Here is a 27,509-nt window from a genome sequence, read left to right as displayed (position 1 = left end):
TCTTTACTAAAGCTGCAGAAATGTGCTTGAAAGCAGTATCAAAATCCATTGGATGTAGTGATCACAATATAGTAGCCATATATAGGAAAACCAAAGTTCCAAAGGCTGGGCCTAATATAGTGTATAAAAGATCATACAAGAAGTTTTGTAGTGATTCCTATGTTGCTGATGTAAAGAATATTTGTTGGTCTGTGGTGTGTGATGAGGATGAGGAGCAAATAGACACTGCACTTGACACATTTGTGAAATTGCTTATTCCAGTTGCTAATAAGCACGCACCCATTAAGAAAATGACTGTAAAAACTGTTAAATCCCTGTTGATTGATGAGGAATTGAAAAATTGTATGGTTGAGAGGGATGAGGCAAAAGGAATGGAAAATTAGTCTGGCTGCACAACCGATTGGAAAACCTATTGCAAATTGAGAAATCATGTGACTAAACTGAACAAAAAGAAGAAGAACTACACTATGAAACCAAGATAAATTAAATAAAGAATGGTAGTTAAAAAGCTTTGGAGGACCTTAAATTAAATTCTGTGAAAACTCAGCTCCATCATTCATTGAAACAGATGGCTCATTCATCATAAAACCAACTGATATTGCCAACTACTTTAATGATTTTTTCATTGGGCAAGATTAGCAAACTTAGGCATGACATGTCAGCAACAAATGCTGACACTACACATCCAAGTATAACTGATCAAGCATTGCAATTTTAAATTCCGTAAAGTTAGTGTGGAAGAGGTGAAAAAAGTAATTGTTGTCCATCAACAATGACAAGCCACCGGGTCTGACAACTTGGATGGAGAATTACTGAGGATAATAGTGGATGATATTGCCACTCCTATTTGCCACATCTTCAATGTAAACCTACTAGAAAGTGTGTGCCCTCAGGCTTAAAATTAATTCCGCTACCTAAGAATATTAAAGCCCCCTTTACTGGCTCAAATAGCCAACCAATCAGCCTGTTACCAACCCTTAGTCAACTTTTGGGAAAAATGGTGTTTGACCAGATACAATGCTATTTTACAGTAAACAAATTGACAACAAGGTTTCACCATGCTTATAGCGAAGGACAGTCAACAAGCACAGCACTTACACAAATGACTGATTGGCTGAGAGAAATTGATGATAAAAATATTGTGGTGACTGTTTTGTTAGACTTCAGTGCGGCCTTTGATATTCTTGATCATAGTCTGCTGCTGGAAAAACGTATGTGTTATGGCTTTACACCCCCTGCTATTTTGTGGACAAAGAGTTACCTGTCTAACAGAACACCAAGGGTGTTCTTTAATGGAAGCATCTCCAACATAATCTAGGTAGAATTAGGAATCCCCAAGGCAGCTGTCCAGGCCCTTTACTTTATTTATATCTCTACTAATGAATTGCCACTGGCTTTGAGGAAAGCCAGAGTGTCTATGTATATGGATGACTCAACACTATACATTTCAGCTACTACAGTACAGTGACTGAAATGACTGCAGCACAACCTCTTAAGGCTAGGGGGCACTATTTTCATTTTTGGAAAAATAACATTCCCAAAGTAAACAGGCTATTTCTCAGGACAAGCTAGAATATGCATATAATTGACCGCTTAGGATAGAAAACACTCTAAAGTTTCCAAAACTGTAAAAATCTAGTCTGTGAGTATAACAGAACTGATATTGCAGGCAAAAGCCTGAGAAAAATCCAATCAGGAAGTGACTCTTATTTTGAAACCTCTGCGTTCCTATGCATCCCTATTTACCATTGAAAGGGATATCAACCAGATTCCTTTTTCTATGCCTTCCCTAATGTGTCTACAGTCACTAGACATAGTTTTAGGCTTTTATTTTGAAAAAGTTAGCGTGAACGACAACATTGTGTCAGTGGTCAGGTGGTGGCTCTCAGAGTGATTTGTGCGTAATAGACAAAGGCGGCCATTGTTCCTCTCGCTCCTAGTGAAAAGCCAATTGTCCCGGTTGATATATATATATATATATTTTTTATACCTTTATTTAACTAGGCAAGTCAGTTAAGAACAAATCCTTATGTTCAATGACGGCCTAGGAACTGTGGGTTAACTGCCTGTTCAGGGGCAGAATGACAGATTTGTACCTTGTCAGCTCAGGGATTTGAACTTGCAAACTTCCGGTAGTCCACCGCTCTAACCACTAGGCTACCCTGCCATCCCAAATAATAGATATTTGAAAAACACCTTGAGGAATGATTATAAAAAACGTTTGCCATGTTTCTGTCGATATTATGGATCTAATTTGTAATTTTTTTCTGCGTTGTGACCGCAATTTCCGGTGGATTTCTCAACAAAACGTGAACAAGAAAAAGAGGTATTTCGGCTATAAAAATAATCTTTATGGAACAAAATTAACATTTGCTGTGGAACTGGGAGTCTCGTGAGTGAAAACATCCGAAGCTCATCAAAGGTAAACGATTTAATTTGATTGCTTTTCTGATTTTCGTGACCAAGCTTCCTGCTGCTAGCTGGACATAATGCTATGCTAGGCTATCGATAAACTTACACAAATGCTTGTCTTGCTTTGGCTGTAAAGCATAATTTCAAAATCTGAGATGACAGGGTGATTAACAAAAGGCTAAGCTGTGTTTCATTATATTTCACTTGTGATTTCATGAATATTAATATTTTCTAGTAAGATTTTTTTGTCCGTTGCGTTATGCTAATTAGTGTTGTTGATGACAATTCTCCCGGATCCGGGAGGGGTAGTTCTAAGAATTAACAAAGAGTTGCAGTTAGTTTCAGAGTGGGTGGTATGGAATAAGTTAGTCCTAAATATTTCTAAAACTAAAAGCATTGTATTTGGGACAAATCATTCACTAAACCCTAAGCCTCAACTAAAAATTGAGCAAGTTTAGGTGACTAAACTGCTTGGAGTAACCCTGATTGTAATCTGTCATGGTCAAACATATTGATACAACAGTAGCTAAGATGGAGAGCAGTATGTCCATGATAAGGCGCTGCTCTACCTTCTTAACAACACTATCAACAAGGCAGGTCCTACAGGCCCTCGTTTTGTTGCACCTGGACAACTATTCAGTCATGTGGTCAGGTGCCACAAAAAAAGGGATGTGCCACAAAAAAATAAAATTGCAGTTGGTTCAGAACAGGGCAGCATGGCTGGCCCTTGGATGTACACAGCGAGCTAATAGTAATAATATGCATGTCAATCTCTCCTGGCTCAAAGTGGAGGAGAGATTGACTTCATCACTGCTTGTATTTATGAGAGGTATTGACATGTTGAATGCACTGAGCTGTCTGTTTGAACTACTGGCACACAACTCGGACATCCATGCATACACACAAACACGATAGCATATGCACTATACACACATGTACACATAGATTTTGTACACTATATACTGTATGTGGTAGTGGTGGAGTAGGGGCCTGAGTGTGAATGTATTGTAATGTTTTTAAAATTGTATAAACTGCCTTAATTTTTCTGGAGCCCAGGAAGGGGCAGCAGCTAATCGGGATACATAATAAATACAAATACAAATTAATGAGTCACAATGCAGGAGATCAAGTGCACCTACAATGTATTCTGTGATATCAATTAATTGAGTAGCTTATAGGGACAGTGCATGGCTATTTACATTGACTGGAAATAAATATTGTTTCATGCATTTGCCTATTTTCATATATAATAAGAGAGGCGTGAATTTCTCCATGTAGGCCTACCCTTTGTTATAAATAACATAGAGTTCCCTTATATTTCAAAACTCGAGTCTCAAGCTAGGCTGTATGATGAAGCTGGTAATATGTCAGTTGTTATAGTCTATTACTTGCAAGGCACATTGAGGCATACATTGATAAATAAATATATATATTTTTTTTTTCACTGGACTGATGTTCATGTCTCAGCTGAAGGATGGAGGTGAAGTGGAGGAGGGAGGGTTCGAGCGGAGGGGGTCGAAGTGGAGGGGGTCGAAGTGGAGGAGGGAGGGGGTCGAAGTGGAGAAGCATGTTTCATGATTTGTAAAAGTGTTGAATAAAAACAGTGTTGTAGTCTCTGAATGTCCTGAAACAGTTTTTAAGGCCCTCCATTAGATTAATGCAATCAGTGATTGATATAAAGGGTCACTGGGGGCCCTTCAAGGCAAAAACACTGATATCAAATAACTTGGCAAATGCTCCAACACCCTCTTCAATACACAGTTTCTTTGTTCAGACATTTTACTTGTTTTTTCTAACCAAGTTGGCTAGTGAGTCTTAGCTACAGTGCCTTGCGAAAGTATTCGGCCCCCTTGAACTTTGTGATCTTTTGCCACATTTCAGGCTTCAAACATAAAGATATAAAACTGTATTTTTTTGTGAAGAATCAACAACAAGTGGGACACAATCATGAAGTGGAACGACATTTATTGGATATTTCAAACTTTTTTAACAAATCAAAAACTGAAAAATTGGGCGTGCAAAATTATTCAGCCCCCTTAAGTTAATACTTTGTAGCGCCACCTTTTGTTGCGATTACAGCTGTAAGTCGCTTGGGGTATGTCTCTATCAGTTTTGTACATCGAGAGACTGAAATTTTTTCCCATTCCTCCTTGCAAAACAGCTCGAGCTCAGTGAGGTTGGATGGAGAGCATTTGTGAACAGCAGTTTTCAGTTCTTTCCACAGATTCTCAATTGGATTCAGGTCTGGACTTTGACTTGGCCATTCTAACACCTGGATATGTTTATTTTTGAACCATTCCATTGTAGATTTTGCTTTATGTTTTGGATCATTGTCTTGTTGGACAAGACAAATCTCCGTCCCAGTCTCAGGTCTTTTGCAGACTCCATCAGTTTTTCTACCAGAATGGTCCTGTATTTGGCTCCATCCATCTTCCCATCAATTTGAACCATCTTCCCTGTCCCTGCTGAAGAAAAGCAGGCCCAAACCATGATGCTGCCACCACCATGTTTGACAGTGGGTATGGTGTGTTCAGGGTGATGGCCTGTGTTGCTTTTACGCCAAACATAACGTTTTGCATTGTTGCCAAAAAGTTACATTTTGGTTTCATCTGACCAGAGCACCTTCTTCCACATGTTTGGTGTGTCTCCCAGGTGGCTTGTGGCAAACTTTAAACGACACGTTTTATTGATATCTTTAAGAAATGGCTTTCTTCTTGCCACACTTCCATAAAGGCCAGATTTGTGCAATATACGACTGATTGTTGTCCTATGGACAGAGTCTCCCACCTCAGCTGTAGATCTCTGCAGTTCATCCAGAGTGATCATGGGCCTCTTGGCTGCTATCTGATCAGTTTTCTCCTTGTATGAGCTGAAAGTTTAGAGGAACGGCCAGGTCTTGGTAGATTTGCAGTGGTCTGATACTCCTTCCATTTCAATATTATCGCTTGCACAGTGCTCCTTGGGATGTTTAAAGCTTGGGAAATCTTTTTGTATCCAAATTGGGTTTTAAACTTCTTCACAACAGTATCTCGGACCTGCCTGGTGTGTTCCTTGTTCTTCATGATGCTCTCTGCGCTTTTAACGGACCTCTGAGACTATCACAGTGCAGGTGCATTTATACGGAGACTTGATTACACACAGGTGGATTGTATTTATCATCATTAGTCATTTAGGTCAACATTGGATCATTCAGAGATCCTCACTGAACTTCTGGAGAGAGTTTGCTGCACTGAAAGTAAAAGGGCTCAATAATTTTGCACGCCCAATTTTTCAGTTTTTGATTTGTTAAAAAAGTTTGAAATATCCAATAAATGTCGTTCCACTTCATGATTGTGTCCCACTTGTTGTTGATTCTTCATAAAAAAATACAGCTTTATATCTTTATGTTTGAAGCCTGAAATGTGGCAAAAGGTCGCAAAGTTCAAGGGGGCTGAATACTTTCGCAAGGCACTGTAGCTAGCTAGCTAACGGTGAATAGCCTACACTGTGTAGCCTAGTCTACACAGCAATAGCTACTGTTTACTGCACATGGTATAAGTGTGAAGTGACTTGCATTAACCCGCCCAATACTTTAAAATTGAGAAGCCATTTTTAAAAATATATGATCAAGCATAATTCAAATTCATTACATCGGCCTAAATGAAATATATTTTATGTACAGCAGTAGATTTGATGTAAGATGTCCTTGAGTGTCTTCAAAGGCATCTGCCAAATAGATGCATCTGCCAATCTGCCAATAGTATAATTATTATTGTCAAAATACACTCAGTGGTCAGTTTATTAGGTACACCACATCGTTTACGAAAGTGGTTTTCTCCGAAAGACAGTAAGTCACATCGCGTGGCCATGGCTTGCTATGTAAAGCCAACAGACAGGCATGGAGGCATTCAGCTACTGTTTGATTGAATGTCATAATTGGAAAAACGATTGACTTAAGCAAATTTGAGCGTGGTATGATCATCAGCGCCAGTCACGCCAGTTCCAGTATTTCAGAAACGGCCGGCTTCCTGGGCTTTTCACATACGACAGTGTCTAGTGTTTACTGAGAATGGTGCGATGAACAAAAAACATCCAGTCAGCGGTAGTCCTGTGGGAGAAAACAGCTCATTGATAAGAGGTCTAAGGAGAATGGCAAGAATTGAGCAAGCTAACAGGCAGGCCACAAACAGGCAAATAACGCTGCAGTACAACAGTACAACATTGGTTCTTGTCACGGATGGGCTATTGCAGCAGACAACCACACCAGGTTCCACTCCTATCAGCTAAAAACAAGAAGAAGCAGCTCCAGTGGGCATGAGATCACCAACACTGGACAATTGAGGAGTCGGACAGATCCCGGTTCCTGCTGCGTCAGGATTGGCTTAAAGCAGCATGGCCCCATCCTGCCTGCTGTCAATGGTACAGGTTGGTGGTGTAATGGTGTGGGGAATGTTTCGCTGGCACATGTTAGGTCCCTTGATACTCATTGAGAAACGTGTCCATGCCCTGAAAAATTCAGTCTGTTCTGGGGGCAAAGAGGGGTCCGACCTGGTACTAGATAGGTGGACCTAATAAACTGGCCACTGAGTGTATATCCTTTATGTTTACCCACCCCTCCCTACTGGTTGCTTTGAATTCCATGTGACGGTGTATGCATGTTTAGGCCAGTGCTTGACTTGACCTGGATTAAAATACAGTTGAAGTCGGATGTTTACATACACTTAGGCTGGAATCATTAAAACTCGTTTTTCAACCACTCCACAAATTTATTTTTAACAAACTATAGTTTTTGCAAGTCTGTTAGGACATCTACTTTGTGCATGACACAAGTCATTTTACAAACAATTGTTTACCGACAGATTATTTCACTTATAATTCACTGTATCACAATTCCAGTGGGTCAGAAGTTACATACACTAAGTTGACTGTGCCTTTAAACAGCTTGGAAAATTCCAGAAAATGATGTCATGGCTTTAGAAGCTTCTGATTGACATCAGTTGAGTGAATTGGAGGTGTACTTGTGGATGTATTTCAAGGCCTACCTTCACACTGTGTGCCTCTTTGCTTGACATCATGGAAAAATGTAAAGAAATCAGCCAAGAACATAGAGAAAAGTCTGGTTCATCCTTGGGAGCAATTTCCAAACCCCTGAAGGTACCACATTCATCAGTACAAACAATAGTATGCAGTATAAACACCATGGGACTCTGCAGCCGTCATACCGCTCAGGAAGGAGACGCATTCTGTCTCCTAGAGATGAACGTACTTTGGTGGAAAAAGTACAGAACAACAGCAAATGACCTTGTGAAGATGCTGGAAGAAACGGGTACAAAAGTATCTTTACCCACAGTAAAACAAGTCCTATTTTGACATAACCTGAAAGGCCGCTCAGCAAAGAAGAAGCAACTGCTCCAAAACCGCCATAAAATTGCCAGACTACGGTTTGCAACTGCACATGGGGATAAAGATCGTACTTTTTGGAGAAATGTGTTCTAGTCCGATGAAACAAAAATAGAACTGTTTGGCCATTATGATCATCGTTATGTTTCGAGGAAAACTATGTGGATATAGTTGTGGATATATTGAAGCAACATCTCAAGACATCAGTCAGGAAGTTAAAGCTTGGTTCCAAATGGACAATGATCCCAAGCATACTTCCAAAGTTGTAGCAAAATGGCTTAAGGACAACAAAGTCAAGGTATTGGAGTGGCCATCACAAAGTCCTGACCTCAATCCCATAGAAAATGTGTGTGCTGAACTGAAAAAGCGTGTGCTAGCAAGGAGGCCTACAAACCTGACTCAGTCTCACCAGCTCTGTCAAAAGGAATGGGCCAAAATTCACCTAACTTATTGTGGGAAGCTTGTGGAAGCTCACCCGAAATGTTTTACCCAAGTTAAAGAATTTAAATTCAATGCTACCAAATACTAATTGAGTGTATGTAAACTTCTGATCTGATGAATGTGATGAAAGAAATAAAAGCTGAAATAAATCATTCTCTTTACTATTATTCTGACATTTCACATTCTTAAAATAAAGTGGTGATTCTAACTGACCTAAGACAGGGAATTTTTACTCTGATTAAATGTCAGGAATTGTGAAAAACTGAGTTTAAATGTATTTGTCTAAGGTGTATGTAAAGATCCGACTTCAACTGTAGGTGCCGATACTCATTTCGGTGCTGAGACTGTTTAATTTTAGGTGCAGGAATTCCGCAATACTTTTGAGCTAATATTCTATAGGAGGTTCAGGAACTCAAGCAGAAGAAAATTGTAGGTGCCGTTATTCAGTTCCGGTGAGCTCCTGGCCAAGTCAAGTACGGTAGTGTGTTAAGGTAAAAATACAAATAATCTCCTGTTTGAAACACTGACAAGGAGAGAATAATATATATATATAAATATATATATATATATATATTAGTGTATTCTTTTGTTGCTCAATCTGATTACCTGGGCCTGGCTCCCCAGTGGGTGGGCTCCCCAGTGGGTGGGCCTGGCTCCCTAGTGGGTGGGCCTGAGCCCACCCAAACCCACACGTGCCTATGCCCCTGGTTTGAATGTTTTTTAATGGCTGCCGAACTGTCTCTTTGCTCTGTTGACAGGACCAACACAAGTAGACAACTCCCTCAGACAACTCACTCAACAGGTCAAACTTAACCAACCTGACCTATGACCTCTGCCCAGAAAAATAGATGCACTCCCACTAACCATTTGAAACACAAAAACACATGCGAGGGAGCGAACGCAGCAGACATGAAAAAGATATATATCGGCAAAACGGCCCTAAAAGTCTCCCGAAATGGCAGTAAACATCAGAAAAAGAGGTAAGAGAGAACAATTCAGAAGCTATTCATCCCTCCATCTCTCCATCTGCCCACTAAGATCATTTCATCCTCCCCATCTTTGTCAAGTGGTCGTGAACAACTCGAACGTCCCGTCCTCCTAACAGAATCATTATCCTGCCTCATTGTTTTCTCACCGCCGACCGCCATCTAAATGAAAACACTCATTACCGTGTGACTCAGCTGCCGTTTCCAGAGGTCACTAATGTGTGATTCCCATTGGGAGATTGACTTCATAATCTCATTCTATTGTCATGTAACAAACACCTGTGGTGAGCCATGCATCGTGTTGTTAGTACCTGGCAAGGGGGTTGTTATACAGTAGCATGAAAAGCATTCAAACAGTGCCCCCCCAAAAACATTTGACTTACCATTGGATACAGAATGGGATGATATTCAAATATTAGGATATTGTTATTCCATTTAGTCATACACGTGTTAGGTGTGAAACTTTACATTTACATTACATTTAAGTCATTTAGCAGACGCTCTTATCCAGAGCGACTTACAAATTGGTGAATTCACCTTCTGACATCAGTGGAACAGCCACTTTACAATAGTGCATCTAAATCATTTAAGGGGGGGTGAGAAGGATTGCTTTATCCTAACTTAGAGCAAGTAGGAAGGTAAGGTAGGTAAGGAAGGTAAGGTAAGGAAGGTAAGGTAAGGTAGGAAGGTAAGGTAGGTAAGGAAGGTAAGGTAAGGTAGGTAAGGAAGGTAAGGTAAGGTAGGAAGGTAAACTGGAGATGAGTAATACTAAACACAGGAGGAAACAACAGTATTATCACTCCACTTACTGTACCTTCTTTCATTATTTTTCTTTATCTCAGCAGCAATAGCTTAGTTTTCAGTCATATGTTAAGAGCACGTTCTGCTTGCCTTAATGGGAATCTGAAACCTTGTTGCATGTGTATAATGGGCTTTGGTGGTTGTGTTTTGTCTGTGTTCTGTAGGAGTGCGTGTGTTTGGAATATGGATTGGAGCATTTGTGTGTATGTGTTTGTGTCGTTCTGGTGAATTCATGTAATTTGCACAGTCATTGTATTCAGTTTAATTCAAGATATTATCTCCATGATTAAAACCCCCCAAAACGTTGAAATGATAATTGGATTGCCCTTTTAATTAAGGGACGTCGCCTTTAAAAGGAAACATCTTCATTTTCATCAGCGAAATATATGTATGTGACAATACATTTGATTAGATTTGGCCTCTACTTGCAACCTCTTCCTCCTTCTATGATCTTGTTAAGGAGATAGAGGGATGAGAGCACAGTGGCCACATCTCTTACCTCTATCTCCTTCTCTTCCATTTCTCTCTCTCTCGCTCTCTCCCTCGCTCTCTGTTATTGGTGATCTCCAAGCAGATAGAGTCATTACCATCCTTCCTCCATCTGTCCATCAATACAGGCCCATTAGCCTGCCATGGGAACTCAGACCCATCAAAGGGGATACATGTATTTTACTTCTCACACCTACTTGTTATTAGATTGGGTTTCAGGTTGTGCCGGGGCTTTATAAATAGTCCACATTGTGCTGTCTCGTTGAATTACACATGGGAGATCACTATTCAGTGAACTACATATGGGAGATCACTATTCAGTGAACTACATATGGGAGATCACTATTCAGTGAATTACACATGGGAGATCACTACTCAGTGAATTACACATGGGATATTATTATTCAGTAAATTACACACAGAAATCACTATTCAGTGAATTACACACGGGAGGTCACTATTCAGTAAACTACACATGGGAGATCACTACTCAGTGAATTGCACATGGGATATTATTATTCAGTAAATTACACACAGAAATCACTATTCAGTGAATTACACACGGGAGGTCACTATTCAGTAAATTACACACGAGATATCACTACTCAGTGAATTACACACAGGGATCACTATTCAGTAAACTACACATGGGAGATCACTATTCAGTGAATTACACATGGGATATCACTATTCAGTGAATTACACACAGGGATCACTATTCAGTGAATTACACATGGGGGATCACTATTCAGTGAATTACACATGGGGGATCACTATTCAGTGAATTACACATGGGATATCACTATTCAGTGAATTACACATGGGATATCACTATTCAGTGAATTACACATGGGGGATCACTATTCAGTGAATTACACATGGGGGATCACTATTCAGTGAATTACACATGGGATATCACGATTCAGTGAATTACACATGGGATATCACTATTCAGTGAATTACACATGGGGGATCACTATTCAGTGAATCCAAGCCGTCTAAATCTTTTCCTGTGATTGATCACAGATCATAAGAGCCATATTTCATAGTAGGTTACGTCCCAAAAGGCACCCTATTCTCTATAGGGCACTGATTTCGACAGGAGACTTCTGGCTAAAAGTAGTGCACTATATAGGGAATAGGGTGCCATTTGTGACAAAGTCTTAGTTTAAAGTGACCCTGTAAGTCACTGTAACCACTCTGGCTGATTATGGTGGTGGTGTTCTGTGCTATGCGTCAAGGTTGTAAAGTATTAGGTACTAGAGCTGAATGTTACTGGAAGCTAAATGCAGCCTGAACTTTATATTCTTTAAGTGCATATAGAAAATATGATTTGGGAATTCAAAACGTTTTCATCGCCACTGTATGATGTATATTGTTCATGGGTCATCACACAAGACTCCCATTGCATCTTATTTATACTCAATGTAACATATGAAATATATGCATATAATATAACATGAAGTTACCCCAGTAATATGTCTTTCACTATGTCTGATGCCTGGTGTGTGTTTGTGTCCCTCACAGCTCTTTGCAGGAGCAGAAGGAGGACCTCCGGAAGCGTCTGTCCTACACCACCCACAAGCTGGAGCTGCTGGAGAGCGAGTTTGACTCCACCCGACAGTACCTGGAGACAGAGCTGCGCCGTGCCCAGGAGGAACTCGACAAGTTCACCGACAAACTACGCAGGTATTCCTAACCACATAACCACACCTTTTTTTAATCACATTCTATAGATTATGTGCTTTTCTGTCTGGGAATATATCAGACTGGATAAATATACTAGACTGGATACCTATCAAGGTAAATCCCTAAAACTAACACAGGATACCTATCAAGGTAAAGCCCTAAAACTAGCACAGGATACCTATCAAGGTAAATCCCTAAAACTAACACAGGATACCTATCAAGGTAAAGCCCTAAAACTAACACAGGAATGCATTATCATGATGGACACATAGCATAGACATCATTAATCCAAAGGGTGCAGAATGTGTTCAATTATTAATAGTGTGAGTTGGTAAGCCAGTGTCATTGTGTGTCTCCTGGTAGAATACAAAGCAGCTACTCAGCACTGCAGAGGATCAACCAGGACCTGGAGGATAAGATCCATAGAAATGTAAGTGAAGTGTGCGTGTGTGTGTGTGTGTGTGTGTGCGCATGTATGTGCTTGTGTTTGAGTGTGCGAAAACGTTCATGCATGTTTGTGTACACCTGTAGGTGTGTGTCCAGGCATAAATGTGTGCATATATGTGTGTGTGTAAATCTGTGGTGTGTGTGTGTGTGTGTGTGTGTGTGTGTGTGTGTGTGTGTGTGTGTGTGTGTGTGTGTGTGTGTGTGTGTGTGTGTGTGTGTGTGTGTGTGTGTGTGTGTGTGTGTGTGTACGCGCACATGTACCCATACATGCATGCATGTTTGTGTACACCTGTAGTTGCGCCTCTAAGCAAGCAGTGGTCTTTACTCTTTAGAAAAGGCAATGAAAAGCACTGAGCAGTGGATTTGAATATGAATACACTAGCTGTTGGTACCACTGACGTTAATTGCAGCCTATTTCAATAGCCTGTCCTCCTTCCTATGGCAGTTGGATAGCAACCCCATTGTTCGGAGCTAGCCTTGCGACTTACATCTTTTGTCAGATGGCAAAAGGAAGGATACAATTAACCATCCTGCCATTCCAGCATTGTACGATCATCATGTGTCTTCTTCCTCGCTATGAATAGACAGCTGAATATCTCCCTCTCTGAATCTGTTAAGGAAAAGATAATCATGATCACAAAGAGCTGGAACTTTAAGATGTTGCAGGCTGATAGCGAGGGTCTTTGTTTCATGGAACATAGAGGGACTGAATAATTTATCAAAATGCATGTCTTTTTATTGGATGTTAAGCTGTGAATCCTCATCAGTTGTATGTCTATTCAGCTCAAAAAAACTTCAACAGTCTCTCTCTTTCTCTTTAAAAAAAAGCTTTAATAAAAATGTCAAACAAAATATAACCTACAATAAAGAGACGCACACAAATTCCAACAAACATCAATGACATCACAGCGGCTCAAAACCACATGTTTCTACAGCATCCATACCCATCCCATTTGTCTCCTCCAACTTTTACTCTCATTCTTCATACCTTGGGCGTTTCCAGTGTATGTAACACTCTATGCCATTATGCCCTCAAATTGCACTATTCTATCTCTCTCTGTAACCAACACTTTTTCAATATTTAAATAATAATGCATTTGATTTATCTACTGTCTTAACGATGGAGTTTAAAAGTATTTTCAAAATGATTGATGAGAAAAGTATAGTCCTACCCATTGGGTATCTCACTGCCCCCTCATAAGCCATGTTTTGAAATATGCAGATAGACCGATTTAAAAGTAATCTTAAATTGTAAAACTTTGGAAAGCCAACTTTCTAACTCTGCCCATAACTGTTGGACTTCGTAGCACTCCCAGAAGGAATGAATTATTCAGTCATTGTTCATTTTACACTTAAGACATGACTGCCATTCTGCTGTAGGATTTGTGAATTTTGTCTCTTGGACAATTCATGACTATATAATCTCCCCTCCATCTTCTGCCAATGTCAGTTTTTTTCTGCTATCTAAGTCTTGGTTCCAATAGTTTATATTTTCAGGTGGATAGGCTCACTGCGAGGATTTGTATATCTTTCCTATCATATTAGTATCCTTTTCCAACTCAAATAGGATTTCCTCGTCATTGCTCTGATGTCCAAAATAAAATAACAAAGCAATGTTTTCCAATCTCGAGGTGAATGTTTTTTTTTTACTATTGTAAGTGCCAAATAAAGTAACAGGGTTGACCGTAACAGGGTTGACCGTAACATGGTTGACCGGTCCGTAACAAGGTTGACCGTAACAGGGTTGAAAATTTCATCCTAAATCAGCCATAAATCCCCTTGTGATAGGGGGAATGGAAGTGTGTTGTGTGCAACAGGGAGGGACAATTGAATGCAAGCTTCACATTTTTATTTTTTATTGCTACAACATTTTGAGCCTGTCTATCTATGGGTAACAGAGTTGACATGTTATGCTCAACCCGCTCAGTTTTCCACCACAAAACACCAGAAAGTGGCCAAAAAGAGTCAAACCTGCTCACCTCTCTTTCCATTATGACTTGACTACTAGATGTTCAATGTTTCTTTTGAAAAACACATTTAAAAATTATTATTTCACCATATTAAAACAGAGTTCGGGTTCACATAACAGCGTTCTTCGGCTTGTAAAATCCAATATTTGTGGACAATTCCTACTTGATATATCAAAGGGAAGCAAAGGTACTCATTTTGCGGAATGACCCAACAACGGTACTCACTTTGTGGAATGACCCAACAAAGCATTTACATACCTTTTATGGACTTACTTCAAAAATCACTTTGCGGCCTCCGGTAAAAGAAAATAGGTCAACTATGTTTCTGGGATAAGTATAAAACATGATTTTATTTTGGGCAAAAGTAAAGCATGCTTGAAGTTATTGCACTCTTGATCCTCCTGTTGTGTCGTTTCATGTTGATTAATTATGTGTACCTGGTCCAAAATGACAGCCCCATTATAGTTGATTATGAATCCATAATAATGCATATATTATCACCTAATGTTGTTTTATCAACTTAAGTTCTTGTGAACATTACAAGTTTTTAACTTCTATTTGCTATTTATGGCCTCTATGGCCTTTAGTTTTAAAAAAAACATAATGAATGGATTATTTTGACTATAACAAATACTCAGATGAAATATATTGTGCTATTTATCACAGACTACTTTGTGTGAAAGTTTAACAAGGACTCTCTCCTCCTCACCAGTGTCATGATCAAATATATGAACAAGAGTCTCACATACAGTATATTGTTTGGTCATTGTGCTGCCACAGAATGAATTGTGAACAAGGCCTCAAAATAGCATTATATACCAGAGCTGCGAGAAAAGTTCAATGTATTATTGAGAAAAATGTTGCGATTGTTTGTGAGAATGCCAACAGGTGTGGTTCCCGCAGGGGAAAGATTCTATTGGGGAAAGGTTCCCGTTGGGGTTGCCATGGAAGCCAAGAAGGGGAGTGAGGTGTAGGTGTGTGTGTGTGTGTGTGCTCAAACACATATGCATGTGGGGGTCTGGGAGAGGAAATGTATCCATCTGATGAATGGGCATGTGCCTGAACTCAATTTTATACACTAATTGTAGTCTCACCCATTCATTTCTAATGACCGGTCATTTTTGACCAGGAACACCACAGGTGTACAAAAGATAAATAAAACACCCAAAACGTAATGAAAATAATCAAAATGTATTTTGTGTGTTCAGATGGCCTGTGTGGACAAAGTCATGTAACCTTATATGACAATCAGATTAAATGAACTACATTTTTCAGAGAGAAAACTTCTAAAAAGGTTCAATTCGACCGGAACACAGCAGGAAGGTTAAAAAAAGGGTTCCGAAAACGTTCTTCGGCTGTACCCATACCACCCTTTTTGGTTACAGGTAGAACCCTCTGTGGAATGGTTCTACATTGAACCCAAAGGGGTTCTACCTGGATCCAAAATGGTTCTTCCTGGAACCTTTTAGGTATATAGCTCAACAGAACAATATTTAGTCTACAATGTGAGACGGTTCCACTAAAAAAAGTTATTGTTTGTTATACATGATTAGACTGGAATGTTCCAGGGAAAAACCTGATTTAAAAAACAAAACCATCTACAGTACAGTTTGGATAATCTTCCACCATTACTGTGATCCACTTTCATATTCAGATTCCTGTCTTCATGATGTTCACATTCCTTTTCCCTTCAGCCTCATCAGTAGTCAGGTGGTTCTGTTCTCAGATCTCAGGAAGCAGGAAGACCAGAGCCCTATCAGTCAATGACAGGCTGCTGAACACTGCTGTAGGGATGCACCAGTGGTACATGGCCAATAGATAGAGCACTGAACATCAGCTGTACCAGAAAGATGTCCAAGCCAAATTTACCAACATTTACAGAGAGGCAGAAGTAGCCAAAGATAAATGCAAACCATGCAAATTATAAAATAAGGAAATATTTTCTTAGCACAGGTGAAGCAAATAGAACCTTTATGCCTCATTTATGTATTTTCCTCACCTCAGTCACCTCCAGTAGAGTATCTGTATTTTCCTCACCTCAGTCACCTCCAGTAGAGTATCTGTATTTTCCTCACCTCCAGTAGATTATCTGTATTTTCCTCACCTCAGTCACCTCCAGTAGAGTATCTGTATTTTCCTCACCTCAGTCGCCTCCAGTAGAGTATCTGTATTTTCCTCACCTCCAGTAGAGTATCTGTATTTTCCTCACCTCAGTCACCTCCAGTAGAGTATCTGTATTTTCCTCACCTCAGTCACCTCCAGTAGAGTATCTGTATTTTCATCACCTCAGTCACCTCCAGTAGAGTATCTGTATTTTCCTCACCTCAGTCACCTCCAGTAGAGTATCTGTATTTTCCTCACCTCAGTCACCTCCAGTAGAGTATCTGTATTTTCCTCACCTCCAGTAGAGTATCTGTATTTTCCTCACCTCAGTCACCTCCAGTAGAGTATCTGTATTTTCCTCACCTCAGTCACCTCCAGTAGAGTATCTGTATTTTCCTCACCTCAGTCACCTCCAGTAGAGTATCTGTATTTTCCTCACCTCAGTCGCCTCCAGTAGAGTATCTGTATTTTCCTCACCTCCAGTAGAGTATCTGTATTTTCCTCACCTCAGTCACCTCCAGTAGAGTATCTGTATTTTCCTCACCTCAGTCACCTCCAGTAGAGTATCTGTATTTTCCTCACCTCAGTCACCTCCAGTAGAGTATCTGTATTTTCCTCACCTCAGTCACCTCCAGTAGAGTATCTGTATTTTCCTCACCTCAGTCACCTCCAATAGAGTATCTGGAACTCTGCATTTGTTGTTTGCTACAACTCTAAGAATCAACTCATTAGCTTCTTTGGTTTTCTCCCGGGGCATGGTCAGATTCAGCTGTTCCTCACTGCTCAGATTAGCACCAGCTCTGAGGATCCAGTCAGTGTTACAGTGGCGGCCAGAGTCTGTCTGGACAAAAATAAAACTAGTGAATAGGACTGGGAATATGAGGTTTTGCAGACATAGTCCAAGCAGTATAAGCTTCTGGAACAATCCAGCGTCTCCAACGTTAATCAGGATCGCCAAATGCAACCATCTTGATACCAGGCAGTGCCAGAGATTCCTAGCAAGTGGCAAGAAAATTCTGCTTCAGGCAGAAGCCCTAGACACTTCATTTGGCTCAAAATAGAAGCAAATTCTATAGATGATGCAATTTAATGTCTAACTACTGGACAATCTTCAACTGGTATGTGGATCATTCATTTTGGGGGAACAGCTGCACACAATGCCAAGTTAAGGCAAGGGCTGTCTTGGTGAACTTAGTAGTCTTGTTTTCTAAAACATTTTATGAGGTACAATCCGTCTTGGTGAAGCCTGTAGCTGTAATTTCTGATATGTTGACTTGGCTAGAGAGAAAGGAGACTCAAAGCCACAGAGCTTTATGGTACAGGTAGTCATGTGAGGTAGTCATGTGAGGTAGTCATGTGAGGTAGTCATGTGAGAATACAATTGCTAATAGCACCAGAGACAAATAGCACCAGAGGCTAATATTACCAGAGACTAAACAGGATGGTATAATAGCCCTGGTGGCAAACATCGTCTAAACACATGATGGCTAGAAAGGCCTGGAGGCTAAAGGCATGATGGCTAGAAAGGCCTGGAGGCTAAAGGCATGATGGCTAGAAAGGCCTGGAGGCTAAAGGCATGATGGCTAGAAAGGCCTGAAGGCATGATGGCTAGAAAGGCCTGAAGGCATGATGGCTAGAAAGGCCTGGAGGCTAAAGGCATGATGGCTAGAAAGGCCTGGAGGCTAAAGGCATGATGGCTAGAAAGGCCTGGAGGCTAAAGGCATGATGGCTAGAAAGGCCTGGAGGCTAAAGGCATGATGGCTAGAAAGGCCTGAAGGCATGATGGCTAGAAAGGCCTGAAGGCATGATGGCTAGAAAGGCCTGGAGGCTGAAGGCATGATGGCTAGAAAGGCCTGAAGGCATGATGGCTAGAAAGGCCTGAAGGCATGATGGCTAGAAAGGCCTGAAGGCATGATGGCTAGAAAGGCCTGGAGGCTGAAGGCATGATGGCTAGAAAGGCCTGAAGGCATGATGGCTAGAAAGGCCTGGAGGCTAAAGGCATGATGGCTAGAAAGGCCTGAAGGCATGATGGCTAGAAAGGCCTGGAGGCTGAAGGCATGATGGCTAGAAAGGCCTGAAGGCATGATGGCTAGAAAGGCCTGGAGGCTGAAGGCATGATGGCTAGAAAGGCCTGAAGGCATGATGGCTAGAAAGGCCTGGAGGCTGAAGGCATGATGGCTAGAAAGGCCTGGAGGCTAAAGGCATGATGGCTAGAAAGGGCTGGAGGCTAAAGGCATGATGGCTAGAAAGGCCTGGAGGCTAAAGGCATTATGGCTAGAAAGGCCTGGAGGCTGAAGGCATGATGGCTAGAAAGGCCTGAAGGCATGATGGCTAGAAAGGCCTGGAGGCTGAAGGCATGATGGCTAGAAAGGCCTGAAGGCATGATGGCTAGAAAGGCCTGAAGGCATGATGGCTAGAAAGGCCTGGAGGCTGAAGGCATGATGGCTAGAAAGGCCTGAAGGCATGGTGGCTAGAAAGGCCTGGAGGCTGAAGGCATGATGGCTAGAAAGGCCTGGAGGCTAAAGGCATGATGGCTAGAAAGGGCTGGAGGCTAAAGGCATGATGGCTAGAAAGGCCTGGAGGCTAAAGGCATTATGGCTAGAAAGGGCTGGAGGCTGAAGGCATGATGGCTAGAAAGGCCTGGAGGCTGAAGGCATGATGGCTAGAAAGGGCTGGAGGCTGAAGGCATGATGGCTAGAAAGGCCTGAAGGCATGGTGGCTAGAAAGGCCTGGAGGCTGAAGGCATGATGGCTAGAAAGGCCTGGAGGCTAAAGGCATGATGGCTAGAAAGGGCTGGAGGCTAAAGGCATGATGGCTAGAAAGGCCTGGAGGCTAAAGGCATGATGGCTAGAAAGGGCTGGAGGCTGAAGGCATGATGGCTAGAAAGGCCTGGAGGCTGAAGGCATGACGGCTAGAAGGGCTGAAGGCATGATGGCTAGAAAGGCCTGGAGGCTGAAGGCATGATGGCTAGAAAGGACTGGAGGCTGAAGCCATGATGGCTAGAAAGGCCTGAAGGCATGATGGCTAGAAAGGCCTGGAGGCTGAAGGCATGATGGCTAGAAAGGCCTGGAGGCTAAAGGCATGATGGCTAGAAAGGGCTGGAGGCTAAAGGCATGATGGCTAGAAAGGCCTGGAGGCTAAAGGCATTATGGCTAGAAAGGCCTGGAGGCTAAAGGCATTATGGCTAGAAAGGCCTGGAGGCTGAGGGCATGATGGCTAGAAAGGCCTGGAGGCTGAAGGCATGACGGCTAGAAGGGCTGAAGGCATGATGGCTAGAAAGGCCTGGAGGCTGAAGGCATGATGGCTAGAAAGGACTGGAGGCTGAAGGCATGATGGCTAGAAAGGCCTGAAGGCATGATGGCTAGAAAGGCCTGGAGGCTAAAGGCATGATGGCTAGAAAGGGCTGGAGGCTAAAGGCATGATGGCTAGAAAGGCCTGGAGGCTAAAGGCATTATGGCTAGAAAGGCCTGGAGGCTGAAGGCATGATGGCTAGAAAGGCCTGAAGGCATGATGGCTAGAAAGGCCTGGAGGCTGAAGGCATGATGGCTAGAAAGGCCTGAAGGCATGATGGCTAGAAAGGCCTGGAGGCTGAAGGCATGATGGCTAGAAAGGCCTGAAGGCATGATGGCTAGAAAGGCCTGAAGGCATGATGGCTAGAAAGGCCTGGAGGCTGAAGGCATGATGGCTAGAAAGGCCTGGAGGCTAAAGGCATGATGGCTAGAAAGGGCTGGAGGCTGAAGGCATGATGGCTAGAAAGGCCTGGAGGCTGAAGGCATGATGGCTAGAAAGGCCTGGAGGCTGAGGGCATGATGGCTAGAAAGGCCTGGAGGCTGAAGGCATGACGGCTAGAAAGGGCTGAAGGCATGATGGCTAGAAAGGCCTGGAGGCTGAAGGCATGATGGCTAGAAAGGCCTGGAGGCTAAAGGCATGATGGCTAGAAAGGGCTGAAGGCATAATGGCTAGAAAGGCCTGGAGGCTGAAGGCATGATGGCTAGAAAGGCCTGGAGGCTAAAGGCATGATGGCTAGAAAGGCCTGAAGGCATGATGGCTAGAAAGGCCTGGAGGTTGAAGGCATAATGGCTAGAAAGGCCTGGAGGCTGAAGGCATGATGGCTAGAAAGGCCTGAAGGCATGATGGCTAGAAAGGCCTGGAGGCTGAAGGCATGATGGCTAGAAAGGCCTGGAGGCTAAAGGCATGATGGCTAGAAAGGCCTGGAGGCTGAAGGCATGATGGCTAGAAAGGCCTGGAGGCTAAAGGCATGATGGCTAGAAAGGCCTGAAGGCTAAAAGGCAAATTTTTCTTCTGAGTCTCAAGATTATATAGTCATTCTGAGTTGTATATACATGCATCATTACAGATGTTGGTAGATATGAAACTGATGCAATTTTCAATTAAATAATGAGAACACCTACTATGCTGTGATGTTGCCTGGAACAGAGAGGGGAATTCAGCTTTTTTAGCCAGTTAAAGGTTGGATTGTCACGACGAGTTGAGGGCCTCTGCGATTTCTGTGTCCTGTGTGATCTGGGGCACAGAGAATTACACTTGAATACTTTAGGAACATTTTAAGTTATGTGTAAGCAATTAAGCAGTTTACTCATGATATGGTATCTGGCTTGGGTTCTCCCCCGTCCTCAATCTAATTTACTCTCTGAGGCACAGCAAATCTCATCTGACCCCACAGCCCCCCAAACCAAGTGGGAATTAGCTACATTACATTAAATCAAAGAAAAAACAATAATGTATTTGCAATCTGATTCTGATTTCAGTCTGACATGAGTCTTTTGTTTTCCTCAGTCTCAGCACCATGACAACGAGAAGAGAGCCCTGAGCAGAGAGATCATCGTGCTCAACAACCACCTGATGGAGGCCAAGCTGACCATTGAAAAACTACAAGAGGACAATGTAAGGGCCTGGACACTCTATCAACACTCTATGAGGTCAGATGTAGAGGTCATCAAAAGTGTAGTCCCAACCCTCAAAGTGTATTGTAACGACCTTAGTATACATCACCTATAGCGTCTTCGCCAAGAGGTTATGACTACTTTGTGAAATAGCGGAAGGTGTTGCACTGAGACAGAACTGAGTTCAAGTCCGGGTTCTGGCTCCTCTCCTAAGTCAGTGCTGTGTGTTCTTTAGATGAACTCTTTAAAGCATGTTTTCTTCTAACACAGTGTAACACATTCTGTCCTATAGGACCTGTACAGGAAGGACTGTAACCTGGCCGCCCAGCTGCTCCAGTGCAACAAGTCCCATTATAGGACCCAGCTTTCTGAGGTAAGTCCTCCACCAACAGCACTACCAATCAGACCAACTGGGTTCACATTTAGAATTAGCTTTGTATCAAATACCTTGAGCATTTGAGGTATGGGCACGATGTGCAGGGCTGCAAGTATATGCATGAGTCTTGATCCGTTCACGTCGATCAATGCATGAGGAAGGGTTAAGGGCTAAAACCTGGGCTCTTGACACAAGCTCATGCAGTTCTAAACTTCCAATACATCAACAGTCTGAATCATGATTACTCCCCTGATGGATTGCTAATGAAGCAAATGTTTGACAGGGATTAACAATGGAAAGCTGTAGCTGCACTATGTGACAGGTGGGTGAGTAATTGATGGAAGATAGATATACATACATACAGGACCAGCTCTATTTGAGTGTGCCCAACAGTGCCCATGCTACTTTTGTTGCCCAGCAGCAAAGGAACAAGTGAGAATTAATCAGTGCGTTAGTGCCAGGGCGGATTGGCAAGGCTTTCCACTGTATTAGCCCTGGGCCTCGTGCCCGGCCAGCATGGCAAGAGCAGATTCCAAAGCTGGCACGTTGCCTATACCATTAAAAAATGCCTTATCACATTTGGCACAATGAGGACGGAATGGAAATATCAATGCAACCACGATTTATCAGTTACATAATAAACTAGTGATGGGTCCCCTGCGGGGTGTGTGTGTTCATATGTGTGTGTGTGTGTGTACTCTATCACAGGAGGTTGGTGGTACATTAATTGGGAAGGACGGGCTCATGGTAATGGCTGGAGCGGAATAAGTACAATGGGATCCAATACATCAAACATGTGGTTTCCATGGTTTCCATGTTTGATGCCATTCCATTGACTCCATTCCAGCCATTATTATGAGCCGTCCTCCCCTCAGCAGCCTCCACTGGCCTATATGAGTGTGTGTGTTGTTCCTATGTGGAGTGAAAACAATAAACAGATGACACCTCGGATATATAGAAAGGTTATTGTCCTACTTATGTCTTTTATCCTGTTTATTTGTGGGTTGGAAAGTAATCAAACAATCACTGATGGCGTGTGGTGCAACATGGTGTTGCAGTATTGAAAACAGAGGATCCAATAACTCTGACTCCTATCTTTTTGATATTTTTTTTTAATACTTGTTTTTCTCTGATGTTGGTATAAAATAATTAACATTAAAAAAAATTTGCATAAAATATAACTCAGTATTTGTATTATGTATTTTATACACATTTTTTTGCCATCTTTATCAGGGATCCAATAATTACAGACCTCACTGTACGTGTTGACAACGAAATGTCTCATGGTAATTGGGTATTTACATAAAAAGTGAAAGTGTGATGCAACTTCCTATTAGCCAATGCAGCTATAATTAACTACCTTCTTACGAGCGATAGTTGAATAGATTCATGTTGATAACGTTCTGCAATTGGCTTAATTCTTGTTGCAATGGAGAGGTGGCAGCAACAGGTGCATTTCAGTTTGCATCGAGAGCTGCCCAGAAGAATAGAACCTCGGTAGAAATATCAAACTAATGATCTCAGTGCCTTCGGAAAGTATTCAGACCCCTTGACTTCTTCCATATTTCCTTACGTTACAGCCTTATTCTAAAATTGATTAAATCTATATTTTTCTCAGCAATCTACACTCAATACACCATAACGACAATGCGAAAACAGGTTTTTAGGATTTTTGGGGGAATTTATAAAAAGATTATAAATAGAGGCCTCCCCAGTGGCGCAGCGGTCTTGAGGCTTCACTACAGATCCTGGTTTGATCCCAGGCTGTGTTGCAGCCGGCAGCGACCGGGAGACCCATGAGGCGGGGTACAATTTTCCCAGCGTCGTCCGAGCTCGGGGAGGGTTTGGCCGGCCGGGTTGTCCTTGTCTCATTGCACTCTAGCGACTCCTGTGGCGGGCCGAATGTAATGCACGCTGACACGGTCGCCAGGTGTACAGCGTTTTCTCCAACACATTGGTGCGGCTGGGTTCCGGGTTAAGCGAGCATTGTCTCAAGAAGCAGTGCGGCTTGGTGGGGTCGTGTTTTGGAGGCTCTCGACATTCACCTCTCCTGAGTGCGTACCGGAGTTGCAGTGATGGGACAAGACTGTAACTACCAATTGGATATCACGAAATTGGGGAGAAAAAGGTGTAAAAAATATGAATAAAGACCCGATGGTCACTCTAACAGAGCACTAGAGTTCCTCTGTGGAAATGGGAGAACCTTTCAGAAGGACAATCACCTCTGCAGACAGAAGCCACTCCTCAGTAAAAGGCACATGACAGCCCGCTTGGAGTTTGCCAAAGTGCACCTAAAGACTCTCAGACCATGAGAAACAAGATTCTCTGGTCAGATGAAACCAAGATTGAACTATTTGGCCTGAATGCCAAGCGTCATGTCTGGAAGGTCCCTGGAAGCATCCCTACAGCGAAGCATTGTGGTGGCAGCATCAGGCTGTGTGGAGACTTTTTAGCGGAAGGGACTGATTGAGGATTGAGGCTAGGATTGCGGCAAGGATGAATAGAGCCTTGATGTAAACCTGCTCCAGAGCGCTCACGACCTCAGATTGGGGTGAAGGGTCACCTTCCAACTGGACAACAACCCTAAGCACACAACCAAAACAACGTAGGAGTGGCTTCGTGACAAGTCTCTGAATGACCTTGAGTGGCCCAGCCAAAGCCCGGACTTGAACCTGATCGAACATCTCTGGAGAGATCTGAAAATAGCTGTGCAGCGACGCTCCCATCCAACCTGACAGAGTTTGAGAGAATCTGCAGAGAGGAATGGGAGAAACTCCCCAAACACAGGTGTGCCAAGCTTGTAGCGTCATACCCAAGAAGACTCAAGGCTGGAATAACTGCCAAAGGTGCTTCAACAAACTACTGAGTAAAGGGTCTAAATACTTATGTAAATGTGATATCTGGTGGGTTTTTTTATACATTTGCAAAAATTTATAAAAACCTGTTTTTCTTTTTCATTTTGGGGCATTGTGTGTAGTTCAATTTTGGAATAAGGCTGTAATGTCACAAAAAAAATAAAGTCAAGGGATATGAATACTTTCCACCTTTTAACTTCAGGTTATGGTTTAAAGTTGACTTCCTGTCTGTTCTCCATATGGTGCCATTATGTGTAGTGTTTATGTTTGTAGTTTCTATGTCTTTTTTTACATCTTTCATGAACTTTGCACTCTCTCACCACTGGGTCGCTTTATCACATATCTCTTTCTCTTTCTCAGTTGCCTGCTGAATTTCAGGAACGAGTGACCATGCACATGGATGGCTCACCTCTTTGCCACACCGTCTACGCTGACTCCGTCCCCGCCTCCGTCATCGCCAAGGTATTGGAGAAGCCCGACGAGGCCTGCAGCGGCAGCCAAGCTTCCAGTTCGCCTAGCCCCCAGCCCCAGGACCAAGGCTTCCTCCTGGACACCCTGGACAGAGACGAACGCCTGGGCCTCCGGGCAGCATACAAGTCAGATCTGTACAGCAGTGACACAGCCCTCTATTGCCCGGTCGATCAGAACCGCGAACGCAGGCCAAGCATGGACGTCCACAGCCAGAGGAAGCTGCTCTACGGCCCCCAGATCTCCACAGACAGTAACCCAGAGGAGGGTACCTTGTTGGGGCTGAGGTCTGGCTTCTCCCAGGAGTGCTTCGCCAAGTTCCCCACCTCTCTGGGCCCTGCCTCAGGCAGCTCCTACTCCAGCTTCAGTGGAGGGGGCTCAGATGACAACAAAGGCAATGGCCCTCCCAGCAGCACAGCCTCCTCTCCCCACCACCACTCCCTCTACATGGACTGGAGGGATGGGGGAGAGTATGAGAGGAAGAGCGACTCCTCCTGGGAGAAGGACAGTCCCAGCGGTGGAGGCTTCGCCAAGGTCCACGCTGTCTTCCAGCAGGCCGGCGATCTTGGTGGAGCACACCACCAGAACGGCAGCTCACCCGTCTACAGCCGCACCATGTCCTCGTGCTTCAGCGAGCCCTACGAACCCCTCCCTCCCTCCTCCTCACCAAGCGTTGCCTACGGAGACAGCCGCCGCGGCAGCACGCTGGCACCAGAGGAGGAGGAGCCGATTGGCCGCTGGAGACAGCTGAGCGCGGAGGATCTAAACTCCCACTCGTACTGCTCGCCCGGTCGGGCCTCACCCTACAGCTTCTCTGAGCAGCACTTCTCAGTTCGGCCCTCCAAGATCCGCCTTGGACCCCTCTACAGCAGCTTCCAGGAGGGGCCCGACTACTACCAGGGAGGGGTAGGACCCATCATGGACCCCCCGGTGTGCTTCTCCACTCCCAGCCCCGAGTGCAGCCCTGTGGGGGGCCTCCGTCAGTCCCATCAGTCCCACAACCAGCAGGCCCACCAGACCCATCTCTACCGGGCCAAGGAGGACAGCCAGGAGTCGGAGCACATCCTTTACCACTCAGGGAGCCCCGAAAACAGGGAGGGCAGCTTTGATGTGGTGGGTGCCGGGGGAGGAGTTGGAGGAGCGGGACAGACCAAGGAGTACGTGGACATCAGCCCCAACAGCTCCAATGAGTCCCTAAACCAGAGGTCCCTGGAGATGGCTGCCGAAATGCAGCAGCACTACCAGTCCGAGATGCAGCCCCCTTCGCCCCCAGGGCAGTCCACCACCGCCCCCGCCATCACCTTGTCCCCCTCCACCGCAGTATCACAATTTTGGCACATTGGGACTTTCGAGAAAGGACAGTCTCACCAAAGCCCAGCTGTATGGAACACTTCTGAACTGAGGGAAGAAGGTATTCTGACTTACTGGTCTCTCTCTTTTTATCCGTCTCTTTCCCTGGTGGGATGTGAGGTAAGAAGTCTTGGTGAATCTAGCAAAACATATTGATTAGTGTGAGGCTAGGTAGTTGCTCAGTTTAAGGACATCCATTTTGAAAGGACAGTTGGAAGATACAGTAATTAAGCATGAATTTATCAGATTGTTGCCACAGCTGTGAAAAACTGACAAACCAGTGGTTCGCATCACTCCAATGAATGTGTAAGTTTGTCTGGGTCAGGTGAATTGACAATTCATTACTGTGCCAAATGAGTGGGGACTAGTCTTTGGAGGTACCAGAGACCAGTTGTTCCATGTGCTGTACACAAAGCAGAGTGAGCTTGTAGACAAAGGAAACATTTAAAGTAACTGTTGAAATATATTAATATATTTAATTACAACATAAAAAATGTAATAGAAATTACTACAATTCAATCAGGTGTGGGCAGCAACACATTGTAAATATGTCTGGTTAAGAGCATCTGCCAATCAAAGAGAGATACTTGGGGCTCGATTCAATCTTTAAAGATTCCACCATAGAAATGTAAAGGTGAATTCCGATTGAACCGACATATGCAGTGTTTAGCGTGAATGCAGCCTCCCTTAAAGAGAGAACACTGCCTTTAAATTTCAATCACGCTTTAAAGCTGAACTTCCGCAATGTAGATTGAATAGAGTCCTTAGAATGTTGAAGATTCAGAGGACTGTCTAAACTACAATTATAGATTTGTTTATTGTCAATCACAGGCTGAAAA

The 27,509-nt window shown here is 43.1% G+C and overlaps 1 long non-coding RNA gene and 1 pseudogene across 1 annotated transcript; one reads left to right on the top strand and one right to left on the bottom strand.

Moving 5' to 3' along the window:
* Window positions 1–26,802, top strand: part of LOC135557896 (brain-enriched guanylate kinase-associated protein-like) — a 66,320-nt pseudogene extending 39,518 nt beyond the window's left edge.
* LOC135557900 (uncharacterized) lies at window positions 15,790–25,369 on the bottom strand. The gene is made up of 3 exons (XR_010458280.1): window positions 25,262–25,369; window positions 21,130–21,241; window positions 15,790–17,558 (listed from the first exon to the last, which is right to left on the bottom strand). It is a non-coding gene; the product is annotated as an uncharacterized LOC135557900 (long non-coding RNA).
* Window positions 26,803–27,509: the final 707 nt, after the last annotated feature.

The sequence above is a fragment of the Oncorhynchus masou genome, chromosome 16, assembly GCF_036934945.1.
Source record: "Oncorhynchus masou masou isolate Uvic2021 chromosome 16, UVic_Omas_1.1, whole genome shotgun sequence".
NCBI lineage: Eukaryota > Metazoa > Chordata > Actinopteri > Salmoniformes > Salmonidae > Oncorhynchus > Oncorhynchus masou.
The sequence above is the reverse complement of the archived record's forward strand: the minus strand, read 5'-3'. Positions and strand labels throughout refer to the sequence as shown.